This window comes from Hipposideros armiger, unplaced genomic scaffold (genome assembly GCF_001890085.2).
Source record: "Hipposideros armiger isolate ML-2016 unplaced genomic scaffold, ASM189008v1 scaffold_9, whole genome shotgun sequence".
Classification (NCBI taxonomy): domain Eukaryota; kingdom Metazoa; phylum Chordata; class Mammalia; order Chiroptera; family Hipposideridae; genus Hipposideros; species Hipposideros armiger.
The window spans coordinates 6,895,532-6,907,697 of NW_017731359.1; positions in this window are offsets into that span (position 1 = coordinate 6,895,532).

Below are 12,166 nucleotides of genomic sequence, written 5' to 3' on the forward strand. Positions count from 1 at the left end.
GCTTCCAGAGAGGTGCCTCGCGTTTGATAAGGGCGTATGTGTGCAGGACGGAATCAGGGAGATATTAGGGTCAAGGTAGAATCTTGCTTTGCAAGCCCATTTTTAAAATTTAATATATTCCTTTAAATTCATTTCTTGTGCTGGGGTAAAAAAAAAAAGATTTATTCGGAAGGAGCTGCTCAGGTAATAAAACTATAAATCTTTTGGCTGATTGTGGAGATTTTTAAAAGATGCAGAGGGAGAAGCTCAGCTCGGGTTGCTAGGTAAGCCAGGAATCAGGTCTCAGGCAGTCACTCCCAGCTCCCAGCCCTACTTCCTCCACAGAAGCAAGCGTTTCTTTAAGCCTCACTTTGCCTATCTGTAAAGGAAGCGAGGTGTTTCCTCTGTTCCAGGGTGTAAGGAAGCTTAATGGATCATGGTCCTCAAGAGCTTTCTACCAAAGCCCCACCCTGCTATAGTGTGGTATCAAGACTAAGAACAATTATCCTGCCTGAAGCCTATAAACACTTTTCTTCTTAGGTAAGTGTGCACAGAATGATGCAGTGGGTCTTGATCATCTTCGCATACCCTGGACTGACTGCTTTGGAAAATGGCTTTCATTCGGCTTGAACTCTCTGTGGTATGAAATATCTACCTCCAGGAAGACAATGGCAGATGATGGGCTAAGCTCTGTGGCTGCCTCTTGCTGCCTCTGAGAGTGTAAATTTCACCTTTCAAGTAAATTTCAAACGTCTCACTGTGTCTGAGAAAAGGCATACTTGAAAATAAATAGGTGCCCCTCTGGAATGACTGGCTGGAACGATTTCCTCATGCCCCTTGGTAGGCAAATACCTTTGGTGAAGGGGTAGCTGGGACCTACCTATTGCGGTCCTATTCCCACGCCTGGGAGATGAGGCGCACCAATCTGCATCGGCTTTTTGACATCATCAAATCGCCACTCTCTTCTATCTTTTACCTTACTCAGGATGACTGCAAATGAAATCCAGGCAGATTTTTCTACTTAAACTGCCTCATCCTGTTGCAAATCTTCCTGAAGCTTAACCACTTTTCCATCGGTCCCCACACCCATCCAACAGCCCATAAATATTGGCTCATTGCTCAGCAGCTATAAGGTGAAATTATTAAAGGAGATGTGTTCGTACAGGGAGCGCAATCTAGATGGGGCCTGGATGGGCTGGGAAGGTTTGAACTGTCAGAGAAGTGTGGGGACAGCCTGGGAAAGTGGGAATGCCCAATGTGCCTTGGGGATAGGCAAGACATCCACCTGCCTTTGTAGAATAAACCTTCCACCCACCCATTCGTTCATTTTCATTACTTCATTCAGCAAACATTTACTCTCTTCCTACAGTGGATCAAACACTCCTCTAAGCTTGCGGGGGGGCGATGATCCTTCAGCCACAGCCTCTGCCTTCAAGATTCTCTCCGACTTACAGAGTCAGTCACAGGCAATTACAAATCTACGTGTTAAATAGATATAGGGTGGGTGCAGGGTGTAGAGAAGCAAAAACCGATCTCTGTTGCACTAGATTTAGAAAATCTTCACACAGGAGGTGATTGGTGAGGTGGTTTTAACTCATGGGTGTATGGTGCGGGGAGGCAGTAGAACATAACACAGGGAGTCAGCAAACGGTGTTGGAGATAGAATATGGCACCATGGAAGCCAGGACAAACACTGCAGGCCTTTTAAGCAACAGAGTGATATATTGGCGATGGGGGGAGGGGGGTATTAGAGATGATTAGATAGATAGACGTTTGCTGAAGTAAAAGATTCTCCAAAGGATACTGGATTTTCAAAGGTGGAAATTGCAGGTGAGCCCCCAGTTTTAAAGGAAGCACTGACTGTCCCTCTCCCAAGAACACCAAGATTGGTGGTGTTGCCCTGGGCGAGGCTACGGAAGACACAGAGGGAGTGCAGATGCCTCCAGTCTTGCTCCACACAGGACACTCGGTATAGAACTTGTAGCGAGGCAGGAAGGCGACCTCATGGCGTAACCCTCAGCTTTAAAAGAGTATTTAGAAGGATCCCCAGGGATCTGAGTGTAATTTTGTTCAACCTTTATTTAAAAATCCACCTCTATGATGACCAGTTTTTACCAGCCCCTTAGACAGATTTTCGTTTAATAGTTTTATAAACGACAGAAGTCTCTAGCTCATGCAGCCCATTTTAGTTCCCACATCCATGAAAGAAGTGCGGGGCTCTCAGCAGGGGGGAGAGGGGCGATCAGGTCCCTGGAAGGCAGGCGCAGACCTCAAGTCTCTCTGACCGGTTGGGACTCGACCTGGAATTCTCCCTCTTTGGGGCACCTGAGCCGCAGCATTCTGGGCTCGCGGCTAATCAATCCTATGTACAGGCACTGATGCCGCTATTTAAAGATGGTGTGACCTTGAGAAGTCGTTAAAACACTGAGGACTAGTTTGCTCACTTACAGAATGGAGATCAACATGGCCGGAATGTTGTGACTCAAATGAAACAGCCTGTGAAAATGCCCTAGGAAGGCGGGTAACACAAAAACAGACCATTTCTGGGCCGGCCGAGTGGCGCGATGGTTAAGAGCTGGCTTGGGATGCCAGAGGGCCCCGGTTCAGATCCCACATATGAGGGCCAGTGACACTGCCCTCTACAGCTAAGATGCTGAACAACAGCTCGACCTGGAGCTGGGCTGCTGTGAATCGCCGGTGACGGCGTAGGCTGCAACCCCTGTGGCAGTAGGTTGCCATGGGCTACTGTGTGTAGCCAGCAGCCAGCGTGAGCGGCCAGCAGCCGCAGTGAGCGGCCGTCCAGAAGCCGGCGACTGATCTGCCTCGCCTGGGAAGAGCGCAATGATGGTGCCAACTTGGGCCAGTGAAACAACGTCCTCCACAACTAGACTGAAGAACAAAAAGGACAGCAACTTGTCTGTTCCCCTCCCCCCAATTCCCCAGCACTGTTCCCATCCCCCCAATTCCCCAATTAAAAAAAAATCTTAAAAAAAAAACCAACCAAACAAAAAAAACCCAGACCATTTCTTGAGCACCAAGAGATGGTGATATGACCAAAAAAAAAAAAAAAGCCATCGTCAGCATTTCCTGTCCTACTCTCCTTTTTAGTCCTCCATTCCTCATCCCTCTCCTTTCTGAAGGAACTGGTTACTTACTATGGTTTACAGAGGGACTACATTCCAGGGAGCCCAGCACACCCTGTCTCCAGTTTAGAGCTGCTCCATAAACACGCCTACTTTAACTAGCGTTCGTTTGTAGAGATTAATCTGTGTGTTCTGCATGTCAATAAACTCTGAATTCATCACCCACATGAGGTCTCTGAGGAGACATACGCCTGCGTGCAGGAAAGCCAAAGGGCTGAAAGGGAGAACGAATTAAACGTCTATGCGGTTGCGCAATTTTCTGTTAGCGGAAAAAAGAGTGCGTCTTTTCGCCATTGATCAGGACACAGGCACTGTGTAGAGTCACGCGCAAACTCGTGTCCTGGTAGCACAAGCTGGGGGGCACATCCCCTACTGAGAAAAAGGAGGCTGCAGCCATGTTCTGAGAATTTTAGAACCTAGGATGGTAGAGAAGTGAATACCAGACTCTTGAGTCTTTTGCCAGGAACTGCAGCTCAAGGCTGAATTTTCACTCTTTCAACCTTAGCTAAATATAATTTGGAGGTTTGCATTACTATAAACTCCTATTACATTTATTCACAGGATGAGGGTCACATACTAAGTGCTTTTCCAACCATAAAGCAGGTCCCAGGCCATGAATTCATTCTCTTTTCACATATTTTTCACCGATGTTCCTTTAGTTGTAAATAAAAGTGATATTTCTGCTGAATTCATTGTCTCATTTGATATGATTCTCCAGATACGATTCTCATTATCATGGAGGCAGATTCCTGCCGGATCCCTCCAAATTAGGCCATCAGACTCCCTTGTTTGTGCCTTTTAAACTCATTCATCCGGGGCTATGCTATCTCATTCTTCAGGGAGCAGAAACTCACCAATCCATGCTGCAGAAGACCGAGAAAAATGAAGCTAATATTTCTCTTTGGTACACCCATATTTACTGCTTCGCCACATCGCAGCTCTTCCTGCTACCCTCCCTGATGGGTGCTAACGCAGAGCCAGTGCGTTTGGATCCAAGTGCAGCTTAATGTGCCCGCAGATAAATCTCCTGCCCAGCTCTGTATCAAAACACCTCGCAAGTCTAGGTAAATTATACGCCACGGCTCCAGTTTTGTCTACTAATTTTTTAATGTACATGAAATATTCAGGGTGATTTGTGAGGCATGAACTACCTCTCCTGAATCCATCTTGATAACTCCCCGGCTAAGAATACATATTTAAGGGCTGCCCACGTCCATCGGGGGCTGAAGTTTTCTAACTAAATTAAACATCTACTGGCTGCACCGATAGAAAGATGAGAGAGTAAGAGCACCCTCAGGACTCCAGCACTCATTCTTTGCTTCCCCCCATTGCCGCCAATGGCTTGTGGAGTCTTTGTCACTTCTCTTCGTGAATTCTGCTCCCTGGCACATTTACTGGGATGGAGACACTGAAGCTGAGGTCATTTTTCAACTTCATGGGCTCCTGAGACACCTTAGGGATCAAGGGTCTTCGGGATTGCAGGCGAAAACAAAGCTTTTCAAGGACAAGAGAGAATACAGGACTCTGAATAGGAGGTGTGAGGTCGTAGCCTTCAGGCTTCTGAACTGGACAGATTAAAATGGGTCACATATTTTAATTGGTGCAAAGAATAGGACTTTTGTGTCCAGACATTGGGGTTTGGGTTCCAGATTTACTAATTAGCGGTGAGACTTAAGGAATTTCATTTAAGTGGTCTGCACCTCCCTTTGCTCTTCTGAAGTTTGGGGAAATTAATGTCCCTGTCATAGGTGATTGTGAGGAGCACAAGAATTAATGTGTCTATGTGTCCAGAACACTGCAAGGCAAGGTAAGTTTCCTCCCTTCGCTCCTAGTTCATTTTTGTAATGGCTCTTTTCACTACACCACCCTACTTTGTGATCAGAATAGTTTTCATGCAGGGAGCTGTTTGGCAGGCCATTCACACACATTTTTCATATCTGATGCTCACAATTGTATTCCACAGTGGGAATTCATATCCCCACTCAACAGAGAAAATGCTGAGGTTACAGAGGTTAGAAAGCTGGCAAAGGGCACATCTTCCCCACACCATAATGCCAAGATGCTAACCCCTAGGGTATGAGTCCCCAAATCCATCTGTGCTTTCAAATATGCCTCCCCATTCTTCATACATCATTTGGCCTCTATCCTTGCAGGGAGAAAAAAAACAACAACTTCCTAGAATATAACATCTCCCTTATTTCTCTACTATATTATTGCACTATCTCGGGTTGCCAAGTCAGGACTGGATTTGAACATCAAGAAGACAAAAATCAGGACTACAGGAGAAATATACAACTTTAACACAGGCAATGAAGACACTGAAATTGTTGGAAGATTTTGTTTATCTCGGTTCAGTCATCAATTCAAATGGAGTCGCAGCCAAGAAATCAAGAGGAGGCTGCGACTCAGAAGGGCAGCAATGAAAGAATGAGGAAAGACCACCAAGAGCAAAGCTGTGTCATTCGAGACCAAGGCCGAGATCATCCACACCTTCATATTCCCAATCACTATGTACGGATGCAAAAGCTGGATAACCAAGAAGGCTGAGAGGAAAAATAAATAGATGCATCTGAATATAGTGTTGGAGGAGAGCTCTGTGGATGCCCTGGGCCACCAGGAAGATGAGCACGTGGGTCTTAGGGCAGGTGAAGTCTGAAACATCGCTGGAGGCGAAAATGACAACACTGAAGCTGTCCTACTTTGGGCTCCTCATGAGAAGGCAGGGTTCTTTGGAATCGACAATAATGCTGTGAAAAATAGGAGGCAGCAGGAAAAGAGGAAGACCAACTACACCATGGATGGCCTCCATAAAAGAAGCCATGCATGAGTCTACAGGAGCTGAGCAGGGCTGTTGAGGACAGGGCATGGTGCACGTCACTCATTCATAGGGTTGCTGGCAGCTGGAGCCAACTTAACAGCACACACACACACACACACACACACCTCTTAGGTTGCTTTGAATGTATATCCAATGCCTTTGGAGCTACCCTATTACCACACTAATTTCATAAGGGTTTTTTATGAGCTCCACATCTTTCACCAATTAGTTAGAGATTTCTTACCTTGTTTCAAGACATTTCTTATCCCCATTTTTGCCACATGCATTCTGTTGTTGCTTTTTTTATTTTTTATACATCCACTCTCATACTTTTATTCTCTTTCATGGCAGCTTAGGGTTTTAGTATCTTGCATTATTGACCATTTATTCTTTGCTTTATTTATTCATTTATTTCCTTCTACTTCTATTTATCACTACATAGCTCCCTTATTTTCCAGATGCATTAAGTTATTAACTCCATCCATTTCTTTTCTGTCGTCACTTACAATATTACTTCACATATTCATTCCTCTTCAACTTTGTCTACTGGAAATCCAATATCTGCGGTTCATGTTTTCCCTTGGCTGCCGTATGCTCTCATTTTTAGCCTAATTATGGACACAATGAAGTTTGGATCATGATTTTCTAGGTTTCCCCTTCAATGACTGAGTCATCACCTCCCTAGTTGCCAAGTCTGGCCCTTTCACCTCATAGCAACATGAATAAAATATTAAATGAGAAAGCCATTCTGCCTCACATCACACATTCGGCCACTATTACTTTCTTTCTTCATGCTCTGCCATCTCAGCTACATTTGGTCAATTAGAAATGACCCAGTTTGAAGACCATTGTTTTTTGGCTCAGTCATGAAAGGGACTGTCATTGATGTTGGGTTTCTAAGTGCACTGGCCATGCCCCATACAGCAAATTAGAGAACATGAACCCTAGTAGAACCTGTAAGTGTCATTTTGAAAAAGTGGTGCAGGATTGTGAAATTTTAAAAAAACGAACCTGGAAAGGACCCTTTGCGATCACTGCTACTTTAAAGAAGTCCCTGATCTTGCTATGTCTCACTTTCACCCCCTGCAAAACAGGATTACAAAAGTATATATCTATGTTGTGGAGCTTTGGTGTGGCACAAAGATGTCAGCATTTGTGAACAAGCCTAGCACAAGTCCAGGCATACAGTGTCTTCTCAAATATATGCCAATGAAACAGGAAGCGAGTACCACCACGCTGCCAATCCCCAGCAAACCTTGAAGATCAGCACCCTGTGGTCACCAGTCTATATTGGACCAAGTCAAGTGACAGAAATCCTACAATTTTGCAGGTTTGCCCATTCTACCTGCAGACAATACTGACTCCTAGAATGTTCTTTCAGTTGGGGCAGGACATATATCACAGTCAGCATAGTTAGTCAAAATTATGCTCCACGTAAAGAGCCATCATCTGGCTCTACCCAAAGTTCGCCTATGGGCTCTTGTCTCTCTTTGTCTTTTAGGCCACATAGACATTTTCATTATAAGCAGGAGAGTTCTTCAGATTTTTAAATAGTGTTCCCAAGAAATTCCCCAACAACTTCAACAACACCTCCTGGTTGCCATGGTTTCCAGTCCCCCTCAGCATCCTCTTCTCTCACCTCTGGACTGTTCAAATGTACAAGGTCCCAGGCCTGATTGAAACATTTCAGGAACAGCCTACACAAGTGCCCAGTGGAGCAGAAGTGTGATGTTTCTTGTTCTGGATAGCTTACTTCTCTTTACAAAGTCCATGATCTAAATCACTTCTTTAGCAGCTACACTGAGCTGTAATTCATTTTAATTGTATTTACAATCAGCCAGAATCTTCAGTTTCTTTTCCTTCATCTATGCTTGAGAACTTGATTTCTGAGATCCAGGCTAAGAACTTCAGATTACTTTGGGTCTCTCTGGTTTATCAGTACAATCCATGTGATTCCAAGAGATCAAAGATCACCCAAGGAATTCATTGACCCATTTGACAAGTGCTTTTTGGGGATTCATTGGTTAACAGGACACATCTTGTCTTGCATTATGGAACTATAGTGCCAGTAGGGTGGATAGTTTAAAAAATTAATTCCAACAGCAATCATAAAAGTGATCTGAAGGAGCCAGAAGACACATGAAAAGATGCTCAACATCATTAATCATCAGGAAATGCAAATTAAAACCACAATGAGCTATCACTTCACGCCTGCTAGAATGGCCATTATCCAAAAGACAACAAATAAAAATGTTGGTGAGGATGTGGAGAAAAGGGAACCCTCCTGCACTGTTGGTGGGATTGCAGATTGGTGCAGCCACTATGGAAAACAGTGTGGAGGTTCCTCAGAAAATTAAAAATAGAACTACCTTATGACCCAGCAATTCCACTTCTGGGTAGTCATCTGAAGCAAACAAAATAACTAATTAAAAAAGATATATGAGATGTTATTGAAAAATATGGTGAATGTTTAAATAAAAAAATTATTACAGTAAAAGACACATTGCCATTAATCCCCCTATAAATACTCACCCTCACTTCCAACACACTTATCCCATTGTCCTTGCCACTTTCTGAAGCAGTTCTGTTAAGTCCTCTTTCGTGAGTGTCTTTACATCATCCTCCATCACGACAACACTCCATGTCACATATCGCTTCTGGTATGGCAATTTCTGTCAAATAAAAATATTACAGTGTGTCCTCATCCACCTTATTCACTGGATCTGGCACTGTGTGACTCCTGGCTCTTCACCAAAGTCAAAATGACCATGAAAGAAATACATTTTGAATCAATTCAGGACATCAAGGCAGCCATGACAGTGCAACTGAAGACATGAAAGAGGACTGTAATAATTTTTTTGCTGTTATTTAAACATTCACCATACTGCTTGATCACACCTCAGATGTTCATTGCAGCATTATTTACAATAGCCAAGATACGGAAGCAATCTAAGTGCCCATCAATAGAGGACTAGATAAAGAAGAGGTGGTACATATATACAATGCAATATTACTCAGCCATAAAAAAAGAATGAAATCTTGCCATTTGTGACAGCATGAATGGACCTAGAAGGTATTATGCTAAGTGAAATAAGTCAGACAGAGAAAAGCTAATACCATATGATTTCACTTATATGTGGAATCTAAAAACAAAAGAAATGAACAAACAAAACAAAACAGAAACAGACATAGATACAGAGAACAAACTGATGGTTGTCAGAGGGGAGGGGGATGAGAGGTTGGGTGAAAAAGGTGAAGGGGATTAAGAGGTACAAACTTCCAGTTATAAAATAAGTCATGAGGGTATAATGTACAACATAGAGAATATAGTCAATATCATAATAACTTTATATGTTAAAAGGTGGTTACTAGACATATCGTGGTGACCATTTTGTAAGGTATATGAATGTGGAATCACTATGTTGTACACCTGAAACTAATATAATATTGCATGTTAACTATAATTTAAAAATGAACAAATATATATTTTTAAAAAAGTAATATCAAGGAGGCTTATAGCAGGGGCTTGATTTAGTCTAGGGGGTCTAAGAAAACTTCCTGAGGATATAACCTTGATTTCTAAATGATACAAAAATCACTTTAAGTTTTAAGGAATGGATAGGAGAGTTCCATGCAATAGGAAAGACACTGGGAAGGCCTTGAAGACGGGAGGACTATGGCAAATGGAAAGATCTATAAGTAAAACAGACACTACTGCAGGTCGGAAGGAAAGAGACGTACAAGGAAGGGGTCTTATCATGAAGGGCTATGTAGGTCCATTAAGGGTGTTGGTTGTTTTTCAAACAGCAATGAGAAACTACTAATAGTTTTTTAAGCAATGGGGCAGAGTAGGGGGACACGATTAGATTTACATCTTAAAAGGCTAGTTGGGCAGCTATAGTGTGAGGAAATGGATTCCAGTGGGAAGAAGGAGGATGTGTGGTAACTGATGGCTGCAGCACTGGCCCCACTGGCACCTTGGACATGGTGGGAGAAGTCGAGAGGGGAGAAGTAGAAAGATTAGGAAGGCCATTCAGGAGCTGGGCTGGATAGAACATACACACTGATTTGAAGAGAGGGGAGAACAAAGAAAAAAAAATCTTCCTTGATGAGTGCATAGTGTAACAGATATTTTCTGAATTCCAAGAATTTATATGGCAAAACCACATGAAAACACACACACACACACACACACACACACACACGGAGAAAGAACTCTGGTGTAAAGGATGAGAACCAGGTCTCTGTGCATATGGGTAGATGGTAGCACCATTTACCATGTTTGGGAAAACAGGAGGTGGAGAAGTTGCAATGGCAGAACATGAGTTAAGCTTGAGAGGCGTGGTGTTGAGTTTGAAGTGCTCAGTAGCTATTCAAGTGGAAGCTTAGAGTTGGATATTCACTACTCTTTTTAGTTTCCTTCTATCTCCAAATATTCTATTATTTTGTGTCCCATCATGGGTGATGTTCAATGACTAGTTAATGCTAGCAAAGCCAAAATAGTTCTGAGAATATGTTCCTGTGTGTATGTGCGCGTGTGTGCGTGTGTGTGTGTGTGTGCGTGTGTGTGTGTGCGTGTGTGTGTGTGTGTGTGTGTGTGTGTGTGTGTAGAGAGAGAGAGAGAGAGGAAGAGAGGGAGAGAGGGAGAGAAGAGATAAGTTGAGCTGCTTCAATCTTAGTTTTTCTCTGAGGTTTTCTTTGGAGAAGAATCTGGTTTTCCTGTGCTAAATATGCTTTTAAAAAAAAACTTATTTAATGAGTTTATGCTCAAAACCAAGCTCCCATACCCTCACCTGAAAAGTTGATTTAAGCAGTCAGGTATCCTGACAAAGTAACTGTCCAATTACCAGATTTTTATAATTGCTACATCGGGGCATTAAGCTTGAAAAATATGCACATTCACAACCTCAGTGTCTCCTATATTTTTCATCCTTCCATTTTGAGTTTGAAAAATTGGCATGAAAATTGTTTTCTGACACTTCTTTTGAACCCTTAAATTATGTATCTATGACTAATAGCGATGTCTCAGGATGTTCTCTCAGACAGGAAATCTAGTTTGAAAATCTGTCCTTTGTTTTTCATTCTGCAATTTCCTAAAAAGATCAGTTCAGGGATGTTCTTTGCTCCCCACCCTCCCTGCAGCATGTGTAAGCCCACCCCACCCCACCCCCACTGCTAAAATGCACTTCCTCCATATGATCAGACAGCTCATTTTTGTCCAACGTATTAAACATGTTCAAAATTAAAGCAGCAGAAGAAAAAGGAGAAGGGCCTCCACATAGAAAGAATTCACGGTGGAGTTTAAAGTTAGACCAAGTCCTCAGGCGGCTCAGTATCAGCCATGGGGCTTGGTATAGGCAGGGAACACTGGACGCTCCCTCCAGGTGAAGGCTGAGTGTGTCCTGCTCACAGCAGTAGCCGCAGCGCCTAGCACAGTGTGTTGCATAAGGAGCCACTGACCAAATGTTGAAAGGCGACTAAAGCTATACCTGCTTCCACATACGCCTTCCTGTCTCTGGTTCTTTGAAACTCCACGTCTCCTTCACTCCATTGACCTCATTCATAAAACCAGGCTCCAAAGATTGTCACACTTTATGGTCTGTTTCCTAAGCCTTTCCTTAACCTGTCCGATATGTGCAAACTCGACCCGCGATCAACTGCAATCACAGCCCGCCAACCTTGGCCTGGCGCTTCAGATATTTTGATGCTACCAGCCCCTGAGTCCTAACACTTAGCCCCACTGCTTTACTTTCTAGCTCAGCAAACTGTGGCTCGCGAGCCACGTGCGGCTCTTCGGGTACGTACATGTGGCTCTGAAGTAAAATTGAAAATGAAAGTAAACTTATCATAGTTTTATTTATAAAATTTTAAAAGGATATTATTCACATAATGGTGATTTCATTTGCTTTATGGCTCTCGGATAATTTTTACATTGTTGTGAGGGACAGGATTGGCTCTTCCGTCTCAAAAGTCTGCCGCCCCCTGGTCTGGCTTATGCATCTGAATCCTGGTGACATGATGCTCAGAATGTGTTTCCTGCCTGTAGACACAACCCTTCCCCACTAACTGAGGTCTCCGCAAGTTTCCCGACCAAGCGCCAAGCACAGTGGTCACTCAGCCACCTGGATACACTTCCCCTGCCCCTCCCACACCAGACTCCTGCCTCCAGCCACATCCACGGGCTCAACACCCACTTTCCCATTGCCCTGTCCCAGTGCCTCCTGTG